This window comes from Manacus candei, unplaced genomic scaffold, assembly GCF_025592945.1.
Source record: "Manacus candei isolate 608988 ecotype Guabito, Panama unplaced genomic scaffold, ASM2559294v1 h1tg000057l, whole genome shotgun sequence".
NCBI classification, from domain to species: Eukaryota; Metazoa; Chordata; class Aves; order Passeriformes; family Pipridae; genus Manacus; species Manacus candei.
This window is the reverse complement of record NW_026138105.1, coordinates 15,333,761-15,349,762: the sequence shown is the minus strand read 5'-3', so window position 1 is coordinate 15,349,762 and position 16,002 is coordinate 15,333,761. Positions and strand designations below refer to the sequence as shown.

At 43.2% G+C, this 16,002-nt stretch overlaps 1 long non-coding RNA gene across 1 annotated transcript in view; it reads left to right on the top strand.

The window, feature by feature from the left end:
* The window catches only part of LOC127477977 (uncharacterized), a 67,766-nt gene that overhangs the window by 15,111 nt on the left and 36,653 nt on the right, over window positions 1-16,002 (top strand). The window contains exons 6-8 of the long non-coding RNA XR_007907080.1: window positions 6,213-6,402; window positions 7,314-7,387; window positions 9,520-10,900. This is a non-coding gene — a long non-coding RNA (uncharacterized LOC127477977). The remainder of the gene's footprint in view (window positions 1-6,212; window positions 6,403-7,313; window positions 7,388-9,519; window positions 10,901-16,002) is intronic.

The window sequence follows — 16,002 nt, the reverse complement described above, 5'->3', positions numbered from 1 at the left end:
ACCCTTTGAAAGTCTTTTCCCCTCTCTCTCCCCTGATGTGAAACTTCATTGTTGGACCTTCAGAGAAAGAAATCAAAGCAGCCGAATGAGGAGAATCCTGATTCCTTTTGCCCATGTGCAGCTGACCCACTCTGCCTTTGATAAGGCACTGCCCTTCCACTTTATCCACTACCCTGCTAATTATCCTTCACTTTCATGAGCACCAAAATCCACACACATTAGAATAAGAAAAGAAACAGGGATGTGATTAGTTGTGTACAGATAAGAAGCAGCCCACGGTGTTAGCTGGGTAATAACATTTTTCTAAGATTCCTTTTCTTTTTCTGGAATTCATTTTCTCTCACTTAGATCCATTGCAGTAAAAAGTACTTACAGTTTGTAACACAAAAGATAACTCTTCAATGCAAAGCTTTAGTGTGTGTCTTTAAAAGATTTATTCCTTTATCAAGTATTAATTTAAGAAGAGGTGCCTTGTAGGTAAGGCAGCGACATCAGTCGTAGTCTTCAGGGCAGCAGATTTATTAATTTAATAGGTTTATCCATTTTACAGCTTGGATAATCATATTTCACTAAACTGGTACACAAGGAGCCCTCAGCCCATCTGACAGCTTTATTCTTGTGTCAGTTAACAAGCACATTTTGTGCTGGTGACCTTGTGAATTGTACAAGTGTGAGGAGCTGGGGAGGGATGACAGACCCAACCCAAGGAACGTGGCAGCACTTCAGTTTTCCTGAAGGGATTAATGAAGGGAACAGTGAGGGATCTCAGCTGCAAAGGGAACCTAAGCATTTTTAATTATTTAGCTTAAGAAAATATGCAGAATTAAAAAAAAAATAAAACGAATGGAATGTTAACTTAAAAAGTAAGGACCTAATTGGTTTATCAAAGATATCAGTTTAACAGCAGAATCCCTCCCTGGCTAGAGGGGAGTTCTTGAACTGGGACAACTAGAGAAGAACTGGGCTGGTTTTGTCCAAGGTAAATGTCTCTGTTACACACTTATGTTTGCTCCTTGTGACACTGTCCTTGCTGTGGCCACTAACTTCCCTCTATAACTGTTTAAAATTCTTGAAACTGGATGAGAATTATAAGACTAAGCCAAGAATAGAGCCAGGCTTTTAAAAATGCCAAGATAAAAGCCATTTTGTAGTTAAAAACCTCATGTATACATGTGTCACTTTAAAACATTTCTTGTTTGCTATATAGGAGAGAAGGCAAGAATACACTTCTTTACGGTTTGGGCTTTTTTTCTTATTGAAACTGTTGGGAGGAAAAGAAAATATTTTCCGATTTGTTGAAAAGCTTCACTTAAAGCTGCACTTTTTCTAAAAAACACGTTTCAGTTTCTTGTTGAAAAGATGACATATTCAGGAAGAAGATATTTCCTGTGCAAAATAACATTCAACTGAAACCTAACTTCTGTTCAGAAAATTTAACATAAAAGTAGGGGCCAATCCTACTCTGTCTTTTTAATGAAAACAAAAGCTGAGCTACTTGCACTGCAGTAACTGCAAGCTCTTCAAATAGAGGAGCAAATACCTGGGACCTCATCATAAAATGGTCCATTTGGCAGCACTGAAAGAACTGAAAGAATTGTAGACCTCAGGGATTTATTTTCATTTATATTCCAACTCCTTCACACCATTCTTGACACATAAAGAGGAGTATTTTGTGCAAATCAGAATTTGGGCCATGGGGACAGGAATTTCAAAAGCTTGGATATTAGTTGGACATGACAGGGCAGTGCTGAGGTACAATGTGCTCTCAGTGGACTCTCCTCTGGATCCTGCCCTGGCATTCCCTCATTTTTGGCAGCAGGTGATGGTTGTTGAGCTGCTCCTCGCAGGTGTTGAGGTCTGTCTGTCCTTCTGGATGGAGAGCAAAGTCCAGCACTGGGTCTGCACGTCTGGAGAACTTCCCGTCCTTCTCCAGTCCTGGTCCGTGCACAGCGAGAGTGTTTGGGTTTAAAGTGTTGTGTGGAAATATTTATGTTTGCAAGAGAATTCCCTTGGAAAGAAAATATTATTAATCATGTTGCATTTTGAGCTGTTATATTTACTGAACTTTCCCCCTGAAGTACACAAACAAGTGTCACAGAGGGAAAACATTCCTCTTCTTGTAGCTGGAAATTGAATGTTCTTGCCTGCTCTGGTTTAGGAAAAGAAAGACATTACCTGAACCTTTTTGATTTGCAGGGCCTGAAATTATAATTGTATCCTGCCTCTGGCCGTGTTCCCCGCAGGTCTGGCAGGACTGTTCTGAGAGATGTTCCTCCCTTGATTTTTTTGGGATCCTGTGGTTGTTTTCATGGCTGGCAGTCTGCAAATTGGGGTAATGATTCCAAAGCATTGTCGTGTAAATGAAACTCCCATTTAACTTCTGACCACGAGGGACACAAAGAAGGTGGCCAGTTATGTTGGAGGACACCATAGCCCATCTTACCCTAAAAATGGCAAAAAAGGAGCTTTTGTTAGAGATGATGTGGAGGCTTTGATCTTTCTCTTCTCTCTTTCAGTCTGGAGAACGTTGTTCCAGGACCATACTCAGTCCCAGGGCTGTATTGTCCCAGGAATGTGTTGTCCCAGGAATGTGTTGTCCCAGGAATGTGTTGTCCCAGTGCTGTGTCAGAGTTGGCTGTGGGTGCATTACCAGTTGGGAGCCCTAATTATTATCAATTTGCAGATTGCCTTGAATGTCTTATTAAAATTCGTGTGGAATGATTGATCATAATCAAAAAATTAATCACCAATCAGCCCTGGCAATTAACATTAGCAAGTCTATTTGCATATATCTGATAATTTATGCTGCTGCTGGAAGAAGGGACTTTTGCTGAATATTATTGATTAGGAAAGAAGAGCCAGATGCTTCTGTCACTGGGACATGAGGCTTTATTAGACATGTAATGTGTAAGGAACTGAAGGGCATTCCCACAGTCTGCTGTAACATGAGCATCTTCAAGTGTCTAGAAGGAATTTCTTAAATATTAAAAGTGGGATATTTTGCTTTAAAAAAGCTTTGACTTTTGGCTCTTATTTACTGCAGGTACTTTAAATCCATTAGGAGGAAAACACATGATAATATCAGCCTCAATAGTGAGAAGTTACTTAATAGATGTAGTTATTTACTGTTATGAATAAAGAATTTCCAGGCTTGCAATTAGTTTGATTAATTGTGCTATTTAAGCTTTGAAGAACTGCATAACAAAGTCCTAGAAGTGGCTGACAATAGTCTGCACTGTTCAGTCAATGAATTTTGCTTAATAAATTTATAATCTTACTGCATTTTTTCTTTTTAAACTGATACTTCTATTAATGCATTTGTAAAGAGAGGTTTATTATCCATATCAGCAACATTGATTTTGTTTTCAAATTGTCTTGAAATGACTTGTAGGGTATCACATCTGATTGAAATGTTCTGAGTCTGGTCACATCTCCTGGTATTTTTTTGCATTGGAGTCTTTGGTTTTATTCAACACAGGGTGAGCAATATTTTATGCTTAAAATATATTCATTTCCCTTCTTCACTCAGCTGATCTGAAGAGTGGAAGTTTGCTGGGAGCTGTTAATTATCCCGTGTTCTGACTTTCCAGGGTTTCTGCAACCAGCAGTGATGCACTGTTTACTTTGCAGTAACCAGAGAACCATGGCTGATTTCAGAACTGAAGGGACATCAAAATGTTAAAATAGATCTGAATCTTGTAAATCTGTACTGACCTTGGTGGGGAGTGAGGATCTCTGTTGCCTTCAGCTGGCTTGGGTAAGGAAAAAAAACAAGTCATCTCACTTGGGGTAGTTTTGAAGTTTTGAGCTTAAGGATGGAAATGAGAGACACATTACAGAAATATTTGAGGCTTATTACTTGGAGAGGGGTGGACTCTGGGTGTCCTGAAAACTGGGATAATCTAAAAGAAATAATCGAAAAATCTCACCTTGCATGGTTGTCCTAATTTACCTGATCTAAAGCCTGATTTTAATGACTATTAAGCATAGACCTGCGAAATCTTTTCCTCCCTTTTCTTCTCACAGCCTCTTCCACCCAAAGCCAGATTCTCCTGTGCATTCCAGCCAGGCTGGAGCAGAGACCTGCTCTGGGGCCAGTTTTGCTGTGTATGTGTGTGACTGTCAGTGCTGTGTCCCCTGGGAAGTGCAGGCTGGAGTCAGGACCCTGCTCCCTGTGCTGTACAACCCCCAGACAAACCCACCCCTTGGCTTGAAGCTTTATTCCCAGGTTTTAATCTCAGTTCTTTTCAATTTGGGTTCAAGTGACTGTTCTCAACACTACACCCATCTGTGGAGAGCATTGTGAGTATGACAGCCTGAAATGAGCTCCTTGTTCCAATCACAATAAAGTATATAAATCACCCAAATGATTCTTGTGAATAATTCTCCAATCTATTGTTACTCGTCCCCCAGAAATAACAATGTAGTAGTGCTGGTGGCAATTAATTTTTTTTTCTGCAAACATGTTAAAATGAAATGTCTTTGTATCTTCTTTCAAAAAGGCAAAAGCAAATCCAGAGTGTTGAAATCTTACTAATGAAAACTGAAAACTCTTTTTGAATTTCACAGCTCTTATTAGTTTTTAAAAAAACAAACAAAATAACTCCTAAAAATTCTCCTGTTGTTTTTATAACCAGCAGCAGCATTTTCTGTTTGTTTCTTTACTTGAAAAAAATGATCAAAGTTACTTGGTTCTACTTGATTCTAACTCAAAAGTATTACTTTGAAATGTGACTTAGCTTTTGTCAAGCAAGTAAAAATGATCATTTCTGTTCTGTATACACTTAGAGCTAATACTTCATAAAAGCTTCTCCTCTGATGGGGTGACAACATATATAGACTGTACACAACCAGCAAAGGGTTTTTCTGTGTAATTTATGTGCCCCAGCCACACACTGAGCCCCTGCACTGCCGGGGAGGAGGAGGTAAATCAATCAGGGGTGATTTCCAGTGAACAGCCATATCACATCTACCACCCATTTGCTCTTGGCTGGCTGAGAAATGAAGCAATTTAAACCTATTGGGTCACGCTGAAATGGGGGCCAAAATCTTCGCAATGTGCTGCACACAAGGGAGCCTCATTTCATCTTCATTTGCAGGGCCCGTGGGCAGCAGTGTGGCCCTGCAGTCCATCAGTGTCTCTGGCACTGCCCCCTGGCTCCTGCCTGCTCAGCTGATGCCAGAGGGGCAGAAAACAACTTTTTGTGGTATGGATGTGGAGACTCCAGGCTGGAACATTTTGGATCTACTGAAAAAAATATGGAGGAAAACACAATTAGTGCTCAGTTATAATGCAGATATGAAGATAAGCTTGTGAAATACAAGTTTGTGGTGGAATATGAGATGGGAAAATAAATGTTTTCCACTTACTTAATGTTTCATATAATCTTGGATGTGTTCCACTGCCTGACTGTTGTGTTTTCAGAATATTTCCACATCTGTCTCAAAGCCTTACCCTTCTCAAATGGACCAAGCAGCTAGTTTCTTAGTTAAAATAATAATAATAATAATAAAGTGTAAGAGCACCCCAAGTGTGCTGAACCTTCCCACAGCTCGTGCTCTGTGGAGAAGAGAGCACCTGGAAAGGCTCAGAACTGGCCCACCCCCCAGGCAGGAGTAACACACAGCATGTGTTCCCTGGGGGGTTTTCCTGTTTCTTGTTGCTTCATATTAAAGATGGAATTCCATATGGACTTTTTAATGGTTGCTTGGAAATTGGATGTCTGTCACCCCAGAGGGATGTATTGGAATTCTGCACCTGATTGCATTTCTCCCTTCTCCCCCCAGGAGGAGTCAAAGGTTATGGTTCAGAGGGGAAGGAGTTGGCAGACAGCAGGTTCTCCTCAGGCTGAGAGGAGGCTTCTTCTCTTTACCAGCGTGGGCAGGTTATGTGTGGATGTAAAGAGTTGCTTGAGTTTGTGTATGTGAATTTAGGAATCTGATCCAAAATAAACTGACAGGAACAAAAAGCTGAGGCTGACCCCACAATAAATTGTTCTCTTCATCTAATTGGCAAGAGGAGTAAAACAAAGCAAGCAGATATAAAGCAGCAGTTCAGAGCTAGGCACAAATTTCTATCCAAATCTCTTTTGTTTCCTATACCTGCTTAAGGAAAGAATAAAAGGCTTTTTCTGAACTCTAACACTTCTCAATATCTTTTTGGAAATTTCAGAAATAAGAATATTTTCTGTTGCATTTTTTTTTCTCTGCAGTGTGATGTTCCTGTGGTGCTGTTCTTGCTCTGGGCAGTGATGCACAGCAGGGACTTATCCAGATGGTCTGAGGAGGAGCCACCTCACCAGTGTAAGACTGTAAGAGCTTCTTCACCCTGTTTTGGTCCAAGTTCCTGAGCTGGTATCTCTGCACAACGTGTTGCTCATCAAACACCCCAGCTGTCCTCAGGTGAGCCCGTTCCAGCTCCCCAGTGTGTGTTGTGATGCTCTGACTGAATTACCTTCATTACACCTTGGGTAGTGGTTTGTACCTTGGCAATGCTGCTTTCTCCATGTCCCACTGGCAGTTCAGGCAGCAGAGGTGAAGGTCCAGGTCCCTGGTGTGTGATTCTCCTTGGAGCTTGGGCTGGTCTGTGCCAGCCAGGGGCACACAGGGTGGCTGTGGCACAGTCTCGTCCCCGAATCTTCCCCCAGAGCCCTGGGCTGCTCTGCCTGCAGTGCCTGCAGTGCTGTTACATGGCAGGAGTGGGGAGGGCACCGAGTGCCAACATCCTCTGGTGACCCTGAGCTGCTGAAGTGTGACTCTGCAAGTTATTCCAGTAAATCTGCTCCCTCCAGTTTGGTTTGGGAGAAAGAAATCTGTCCTTGCCTCTGGGTGATGGCATGTGGAACGGTGACGAGCAGTTAGCAGCAGTATTTCCAATTCCAAATATATAGAAATCATGAATAAGGTTTCCAAGTCTCAGAAATAATTAAATAAGTTTTTAGAAAGAATATTTCAGGTCATGTCTGGTTTCTGCCTTCTCAACTCTTTTAGGTGCAGTTGGTTTACTTGTGAAGTATTTAAACAAAAATACATGGGTTTGAAGCTTGCTTTTAAAAATGACACTCAGCTTCTGACATATTCCTGTCTTCTAGATCTGAGCTTTAACAGCAAGACCAAACATTCCTGGTAAATTTATACGTGCTAATAAATGCAAACTCCTTGCCAAAACCATATCCCCCACAATATGCAGAGAGCATCAGAAGTGAAAAGTAAATTAAATCTGTGACTGTTTCCTAGTTCTGTACTAGAGGTTGCACAAATTTAAAGCAAATGTAGATTATAACCAAATTCTGTTGCATGGGTTTCATTTACAGTAACGTTGCTGCTGTCAGCCAGCCAGTAACCTCTGCTCTGGCCATCAAACATCACCACTAAAAGTTCAAGACAGGTAAGAAATAATTACTATAATACCATTTTTTAATTTGTCTTCTGCTTTTCCATAGGGATTACCTTATGTTTTCCCTCTTTCTTACTTTTAAGTTTTCATTGTTTATTTTTAATACCATTTCTTTGAATGGTGACAGCTAAAACTTTAAAAAATGGAAGTTGAGATTCATAACAATCACCTAATGGCTGAAGCCAAGGCAGCAATGAAAGCATCAGTCATCTTGAGACCTGTGATATATTCACTGGAATTAACGAAATCACTTGAATTGGCAGTGAAGGAGAGGTTGCCTTGTCATCAGGTCGCTCTGGCTGGATGTGATTTTATTTTAAGGCTCTTGTTGCACTCCCAGAGTCTTTAGAGGTGGTACCCAATTCTTTTATAGTTTTATAGTTTTCTTTTTACAGTGTACTCTTTATAGTATAAAATGGTGGTTTGCACATGGCCAGGCCTGACCCAGCTCCAGGCTGATGTTATTAACATATGGACACGAGTCTTGGTCTCGGAGCTGGGTCTCACCTGGCCAGAGGTTCCCCCAGACCTGTCCTGTGCTGCACCCTGTGCCATCTGTGCCCTGCTCCCCAGCCTGCACATGCCACAGGGTTCAGTCCTCAGTGCAGCACATTGCTCTGGCTCTGGTGAGGGCAAAAAGAAGCTTCCCTTGACTTTAACTGTAGTTGTAAAACTTTCCAGACACCGAAGATTTAACTGTTTTTTGGGCATATGAACTCCACGGAGTCTGATGGAGTTTGCCTGCTCCAAGTGTCCATACCAGTGTTTTCAGGAAGGTTTTTAAAAAAGTGTGTGTTCCAGTTATTACCCATAATTGATATAATATTGCAAAAATCTATGTGGCTTATTGGCCTGACAGAGTGCAAACAGCTTTTTGGAAGTCTCCCGATATGAAATATTCCAGCCCCGGTATTGTTCTCGTACACAAAGTGCAGGGAGACAATAAGCAATAAAATACCAGATGGATTTCCTTTGAAACATAATTACTATCCAGGTGCAGACCCCACTTTTCATAGTCAAAGATTTCCATCATTTTAATAGGGTTCTTTTAAGTTATAGTGTGAGAGTCTCCTGAACTGAGCTGTTGGTCAGTGCACCATATGTGTGGTACCGGTGAAAAAGAGGGTTCATCTCACAGTCCTCTTTGGCCACTGGCTTTTTGTCCTGAGGATGGGAATTGAGGTGCCAGCTGGTGCCCACTGGGGCAGTGGTTTCTGGGGGGGCTCCCCTGGCCCAAAGCAGCTGCCCTGGAACTCGTTTGGTCCTTGCAGAGAGCCAAGCAAGAACGTTTTTCTTCCCTTCTCTTTTCCTTGCAAGGGAGCAGACCAGTCAAATAATAATAATAATAAAAAGGCATAACCAGCCTCCCCTCCCATTCTGACATGCTGAGTGCCAAATCTCCCATCCAGGCTGTAAGGAAGTGAGAACACAGTGAAAACAGGGGCTTTATTTAAGGGCAGGGCTGTGAACTTTTTAACTCTCTGTGCTCCTGGACGTGCCTCCTCACCCTGCACAGCTGCTGAGGCTTCCAGGGACTGTGGGTGGTGGATAGGAAAGGGGAAGAGGTGGTTTAGCTGTGCACAGTGTTTCCCATAAGAAATAAAGCAATAGAGTCTCACCTCACTGCCTGTTTTTCCACATGCATCGAGACGGGAATGTATTTATATAACCCTATTAAAAGGGAACACTCAGTAGCAAACTTGGTCTTTAAATAGCTACTGTTCTGCATACTCCCGTCTCCAAACTCCTCAATTTCAACTCACACCCACTTACATTCTTTTGACATATTCCTCAGGTTTGGATTTGGGTTTTTGTTTTTGTTTTTGGGGTTTTTTTTGTGACTTTAGGGTTAAATCCAAAACTTATTGAAAGCAGTGGAAAGACACTCAGTGAATTCAGTGGAATTTGGATAATACTCTTAGAGCTCAGATACCATGGTGACAAATGCAATAAATTACATGGACAAAAGTGGCCCATTTTGGGCCAGCTCTGCTTCCAGAGAAACAAATTAAACTGTTGCTATTGACTGCCACAGGAATCAGTTCTGCCCCTCCCTGGTGGCATTTCAGCAGCTCTCAAAACCCTTTACAAATAAGGGGAATATCTTTATCTCCCGTTTACAGAATGGAATAAACTGAGACACGGAGCCACAACTAAACCTGGAGTCAGGCAGTGCAAAAGAGCTGGAATGAGCCCCAGATACCAGTCCTTGGACCACCCAGTGGAAAAAGAGAGTCAGTTGGCTGCCAGCAGGCTCACAGCCTCTCCTGGTGCTACCAGATCCTGCTGGTGCCAACAGGAGTGGAGAGGGCACCCACCATCCTCCTGTGAATGCTGAGTGTTGCTGAACTGCCCAGCCCTGCAGCAGCAGTTGGTTTCACCACCAACATGCATTATTTCATCCTTCACCCCCCCAGCATTCATATTTTCCCTTTGACTCCTGTGATGTTGTTTCCATTTAGCAAATACATTCTTGGGGTTTTTTTCCCATGTGTCCCTCCAGCCACCTTAGTTTGCCTCTTTTTTTTTCCTTCTTTCCCTTAAAAACTTTTTCCCGCGTTCAGTGCACTAAGTGGATTTATGACCCATTTAGGCAGCTTACAGTGGCATTGCTTTTACAGTTCAGAGGCAGAAGGGCTGTAAAAAGATTTACAGTTACAGCAAGAGTCTGTTGCATGGAAGTTTGAGATCCAAATTAGACAAAGGGAGCGGGTCTGTGTGAGTGGCCAGTAAAAGAAGCTTGGAAACAAAAACAAATGAAATTGCTGTTAGAGGAGGAGGTTGGGATGGGGGCAGAGAAGGAGGAGGAAAAGTTGCCTGTTAACTACACGTTACTATTGCAACAACTCTGTTAATTCTGTTATATAAAGCCCTTTTTCCTCCTTTTTTCCTCTCTCGATGTTGTTGTTGGACAGATTTCCTTTGCAAACACAAATCTCAAACTGGAGAGCAGCAGCTTCACACAGTAGTTGAGATTCCAAGGCAGATATTCTCAGGATTTTGGCAGCTGGTTTTGCTGCTACTGGGACTCCAGGATACAAACTTCAGAGAATAAACCCCAGCAGCTGAAGGAATGGGGCTGGTCAGAGTGGAGGACTTGAGGTTGCATTGCATGGGGATAATCTGGTGTTTAAAAGGAGCTGGAGACTAGGAGATAGATTTGATCCTCTCCCACAAGCTGAGGGAAAAGGCAGATTTGCCCCTGACAAGTCTATGGTGTGGAAGCAATGGTAAATAAGCTGTATAAGAAAGGAAGCCAATACTTCCCAGTTTTGCTCTAAATGCTGATTTATTTTTTTTTAGATAGTTAAAATCACTCTTTGGTTTTGTTTCCCTTCTCATTGCCATTATATTTATTCTGCTGCTCTTGTTCCTAACCAAGTTCCTGTTCCAGATCTCCCCTCTAGTGTCACACAGATCTGGCCCTTCCTTTCCTGGAGCCTGTCACACAGTGATGGGACCCGACTGCCTCCTGGGCACCACATGGTTCCCTGCATTTCAGAAGTGAGTGATATGTCTTTTAAATGTCTTACTCTTATTTTCTGTTGGGAATCATTGCATTGTTCATGGCAGCATCCTCACAGGAGTTTTTATTTCTTAATTTCTTGTGGATTTTTGTCTGGGTTTTTTTGTGAGCTTCACTGGTGAAGCTGTTAAGGTTTTCTTGATGCCTTGCATATCCTTTACTCACAGTGGGCTCATAACTCTCCAGTGAAATTAGTGTTACTGGTGATGCTGAGGCCACTGGGATCCTCTGGATGAAAAATACTCCATAAAGACAGATCTTTAATCCTTGTTCTTCCCCCTACACATTCTCACATGGATGTAACACTCAGGTTTCTGGTTTTCTGTAAGAGAAGAAAAGCAATCATAATGCTTTCCTTAAGTCCATTTTAGATCTAGTTCTTTGTTCTTCAGCAGAAAAGTCTCTGAATAAGGAGAGGAGCTAAAGATGAGTGGCCATGTTTTAGGGACTTTGGGCTGGTGTTTTGCTTTCTAGAGGAAGAAGAAACAAGAGAGAGGCTTCTGCCTAAGCCAGAAACAAAATATCACTCAGGCACTTATTAATATTATAAAGCTAACTGGGAATTGCCAACTGGACACCCATTACCCCTTTTTCCCTGCTCATCCCTGGGTCAATCCCAGTGTGCAGCCAGAGCCTGCCAGGGATGGCCCTGTGTGTTCTGTGGGGCTGGTTTCGGAGATCCCTGCCCTGCCAGCCCGTTCCCAGCCCATTCCCAGCCCTGCTGCTGTTCCATGTGCTCCTCACAAACCCCTCTGGCCAGGCCTGGGGGGCACTGAGGAATTCCTGGGGCTCCCTGGGCAGATTTCCAACAGGACATTGAACCCTTCCCACCCTGCTGTGTCAGGGCTGTTCCTCTCTCTTCCTTTTTCCATCCCCCCTAAACTCACTCTCACTTCTGTCTCATTCTGTTCTTCCTTTTTCAATGAGAAGGGCCTTGAACTTCTGGCAGAGACTTTGACATATGAGAGAAAGCACTGAAAAGGAGAAAAGACTATATTTTATGAGTGATGGTTAAAATGTATTCTTGAAGTGCTATTTTTTTAAGTTGAATATAGTCGGGTGGACAATGCAGCAATTGCCGTGAAAAATTCTCAGAGTAGTAAAAGGCTCCTCTTCTTCTGGGGAAAAAAAGGATTTAAAATTAATATAGTCTTCTTCCAGACTTACCAGTTCTGTATTTCTGGTTTATCTGATCTATTATTCCCTCCTCGTGTTCTTTTCCTTTTTCCTTTATATTTATACAAGAAATATAACTCCCAGTTATAAAGTTAAAAAAAACCCAAAACAACCAGTAAACCAGTAACCTTCAGACTTTATTATGATTCTATAAATTTTAAAACCAAATCACTGCTTGCAGTTTGAATCAAGCTGGCAAAAACACGAAAACGATTTTAGATCTACTTTGAAACAAAATCTACTGTTCTCTATAGAACTGAACATGCATTTCCAGGGGAAGGGGAGTGTAGGACAACCTTCTTTCCTTAAAAGAAAATAGGATTTTGAAAGCTAGGTTTTAATGGCCACTGATGTCACAGGTCAGTACAGCCACGATCCAGCACTGGGTCTGAGATCATCAGAAAAGGTAAATTAATTTTTCCACTGTTGGAATTGTTTTAACTCCTTCCCATTCTGTTTCACCTTCCACTTCTCCCCTGGTTCAGAGCTGGGACTGGCCCATGCAGTGTTGCAGGGGGTTCATTCCCTCCAGCCCCTCACACACAGGGCAGAGCCCACGTGCCCAGCAGGGCTCAGCCGCCCAAGGGAGCTGCACATCACAAAGGACTTTTACTTATCCTGGGGGGCCCCCATCCCCTCTGAGCTGTTTTTGACTCTGAGTGTGCCATGTGCTCCATAAACAAACACCCTGTGTTTTTTTAGCTGGGTCAGTATGAGCTGAGTGGTACCTTGAGCAGGGACAGGGAGGAAGTGGTGGGACAGGAGCAGGATGGGGACAGGAGCAGCCTCAGGCCCAGAGGACCTGAGCAAGCAAACATGGGTGGCTGCCAGAACAAATCTGAGAGGAACTGTTTGCAGGTCTCATGACAAAGTCAGAGAACAAAGAGGTTCAGGAAGGCACTAATAATGTCAGAGCTCCAGGAGAGCCGCTGGCCATGGGCAGGGAGCTCCAACCCATGTGTCCAGGTGCCACATCACTGCTCCTGCTCTGTTATCACACCTTTGGTGGGGTTCTCTGTGGACACTGAAGCCAGAGCCTCTGGACTTCTGTACTCCAAGAAGCATGGAGCAGTACAACAATGAATGGGGAAAAAGAAAGGAAGAAAAGAGCTTGGAAACAGCAGCAACTTTGTAAGTCTCCATATGTGGTCTAGCTTTTGGGGCTGGAATGAGTATCCTCAAAGGCATTTATGTGGCTGAAAGTCTGTGAGGCCTCGTCAAAGCACAATGTTGTGTTAGAGGGAGCAACATCTGGGGATATTCCTGTGCCTGTTTCCTCCCTGGTTGATATGTGTGAGTTTATGGCCCTCTGCCTTGTTTATTAATTTTTACCTTTTGGGTTTAAATCATCATGAAGACTCATTGTGAGAAAAAAATGCCCATCTCAGCTTCTTCTTACTAAAAACTGATTCAAAAAATGCTCATATTTTCCATCCTTTATTTCTTTAGAATTTTAGTGTAGTAAGTTCCCTTTTTATTGCCCAAGTGACTACATTCAGTGTTGGTTTAGAGTCATTATTGCTGCAGCCCCAAAGCCTGCAGGCGGCACTCAAGAGCATGGAATGTCCCTGCTCCAAGTTTCTGTGTTCATTGGCCACATCTCCATCACCTTGGGAAGCTCTGCTGGCTGAGGGAGATGAAGATTCAATCCCACATTTTAGTAAAATGAGGCTTCACCGATTTACAGCTGAAAAAAATTAGTATCTGCTAGAGCTCCTTTGTCCCCAGGGCTGTGACTCATTTTGCTGTTCAGCCATCCAGGGAAGGCTTTTTGGGTGCTGGCTCTAGGGGTGGGGATGGTAACAGAAACCACTCAGAGCAAGGCAGGGAACTGTAGAGCCTCACCCCAGTGACAGGAACAGGAGAAATGGCTCACAAACCCACCAAAGGAAAACAGGGATACACCAGTGATCCAAGAGATAGGATATCCTGCCAAAATGCCCTCTAAGTGGCCATTAATGGACATCTGAGTTTTGCTAAATAATTAATGTGTCTGTTGTGTTTTTTTCTTATAGATCTTTCAAGGAATTTAGTTTCTGTTCCTTTGCATTTAGTTTCTGATCCCTGAAATGTTGCTTTTGAGCCTGTCTTCTCAAGCATTTATAGACATGGCCTGTAAGGCAGATTTCTAATAGTAGTTCATGTCTGTTATGGTCAAAAAGCATTTAGCCCCAGGTACATAAGAAGGTAAATAGCTCTCTTTGTTCTGCTGGTATAGTTTGGAAGCTGAGGTGTAACCAGCTGAAGTGGAATTGCCAAAGGCAAGATACAGGTCTGTATAATAAGCAAGAACAAGTCTTGTCCTTTGACCAACACAAAGAAAAACAGTAGTGGAGATCTAAAAACTACTAAATGAACTGTCTGAATCCTAGCACTAAAGGAGATCTAAATAATACTCTTTTATCCATCTTCACCCATGGAAAATGGCTATTCTGTTGTTGTCTGTACTGAAAATATCAGTGTTTTGCCTGGGCTTTGCAGTTCACTTTGCCAGCTCCCACAGTGGAGAAATATCACAGGATCACAGGAGGGGGTGGGGTGAAAGGGACCTTAAAGATCCTGTTGTTCCACCCCCTGCCATGGCCAGGGACACCTTCCACTATCCCAGGTTGCTCCAAGCCCTGTCCAGCCTGGCCTTGAACACTTCCAGGGATGGGGCAACCACAGCTTCTCTGGGCAAGAAGGGCCTCACCACCCTCACATTAAAAAATTTCTTCCAAACATCTAATCTAAGGCTACTCTCTTTCAGTTTGAAGCCATTCCCCCTTGTCTTGTCACTACAGATATCATATAAACTCCAATATCATGCAAAAGATGGGGTGTAGAAATGCTGATAAGAACAAACAGAAGCCCCTCCTGAACATAACTGGTCCTTTCCCAATTTTTCCTTTGTGTCTCTGTGGTTGGGCTGGCTCCCCCAGATGGCTGGAACAGGCTTTGGTCCTTTGTTTTTTGCAATGCCTGAGTATCTGGGGAGTTTTCCCTCCTTCCTTCAAAGTTCTGGCTATTGGTGTGAGTAGGATGTTGTAACACAGCAACTCATATTCTTCTCTTCTTATCACCAGCTCTTTTCCCTGAGTGCCAGTTGACCACATTGGCTTCAGCTTGTAGTTCTTGCAGGGCCCTAAACCAATATAACCACAGTGTTAGTGGCTGGATCAAACACAGCCCAGTGTCAGGGGACTTGGCAGGGCTGAGATTTTGGGTTGGTCTTTGCTGCAGGTGGGGGATGTTCACCAACACCTGCTGCAGAGGAGGGCGTGGATCCAGGCAGAGGAGGCTGTGTGTGGAGGGAGCTGGGGGGCAGATGTTGGGTATGGACCACTCTGGTCCTAAAAGGGTGAACATGGCACTGAGTGCTCTTGTCTGCTCTTAAAAATAGCAGAGAGGTCACAAATGAAGGTGTGAGCTTAGCTCCAAATGATGGTCAGCTCCCTAAAACAACCCAAACTTTTCACCATATCCGCTTAGGACAAGGTGTTCTTCCTCTCCTGCAGCACAGAGGAAGGAAATGTATCTTCAGGAAATGTTTATTTTACCCACGGACTGTCTGAAGCAAGGCTCGACAATACCCGGAAAAAGAAATCCCCATAAAATTAATATAAAAATAGGTGGGGTTATTGAGCAAATGCATGGGTTGGACGAGCTGGAGAGAAGCAAATGTGCTGGGATGGTCCATGCCAGCAGCTGGAGAGCAACTGTGTGACCCTGGATCCTGTCTGGGCCAGGTGAGCAGGAGGCAGGGCCCTGTCCCTGTCCCATCCCCACCCTCCCAGCTCTCTGCACATCTCAACACAGCCATTCAAAACCAGAACATGAGAGACTGGACAGTGTAAATGTAATATGTGGGAAGGAGCAATGCTACTGAACACCTGACCCTGAGGGGTAATTTAAACCCCCCCCC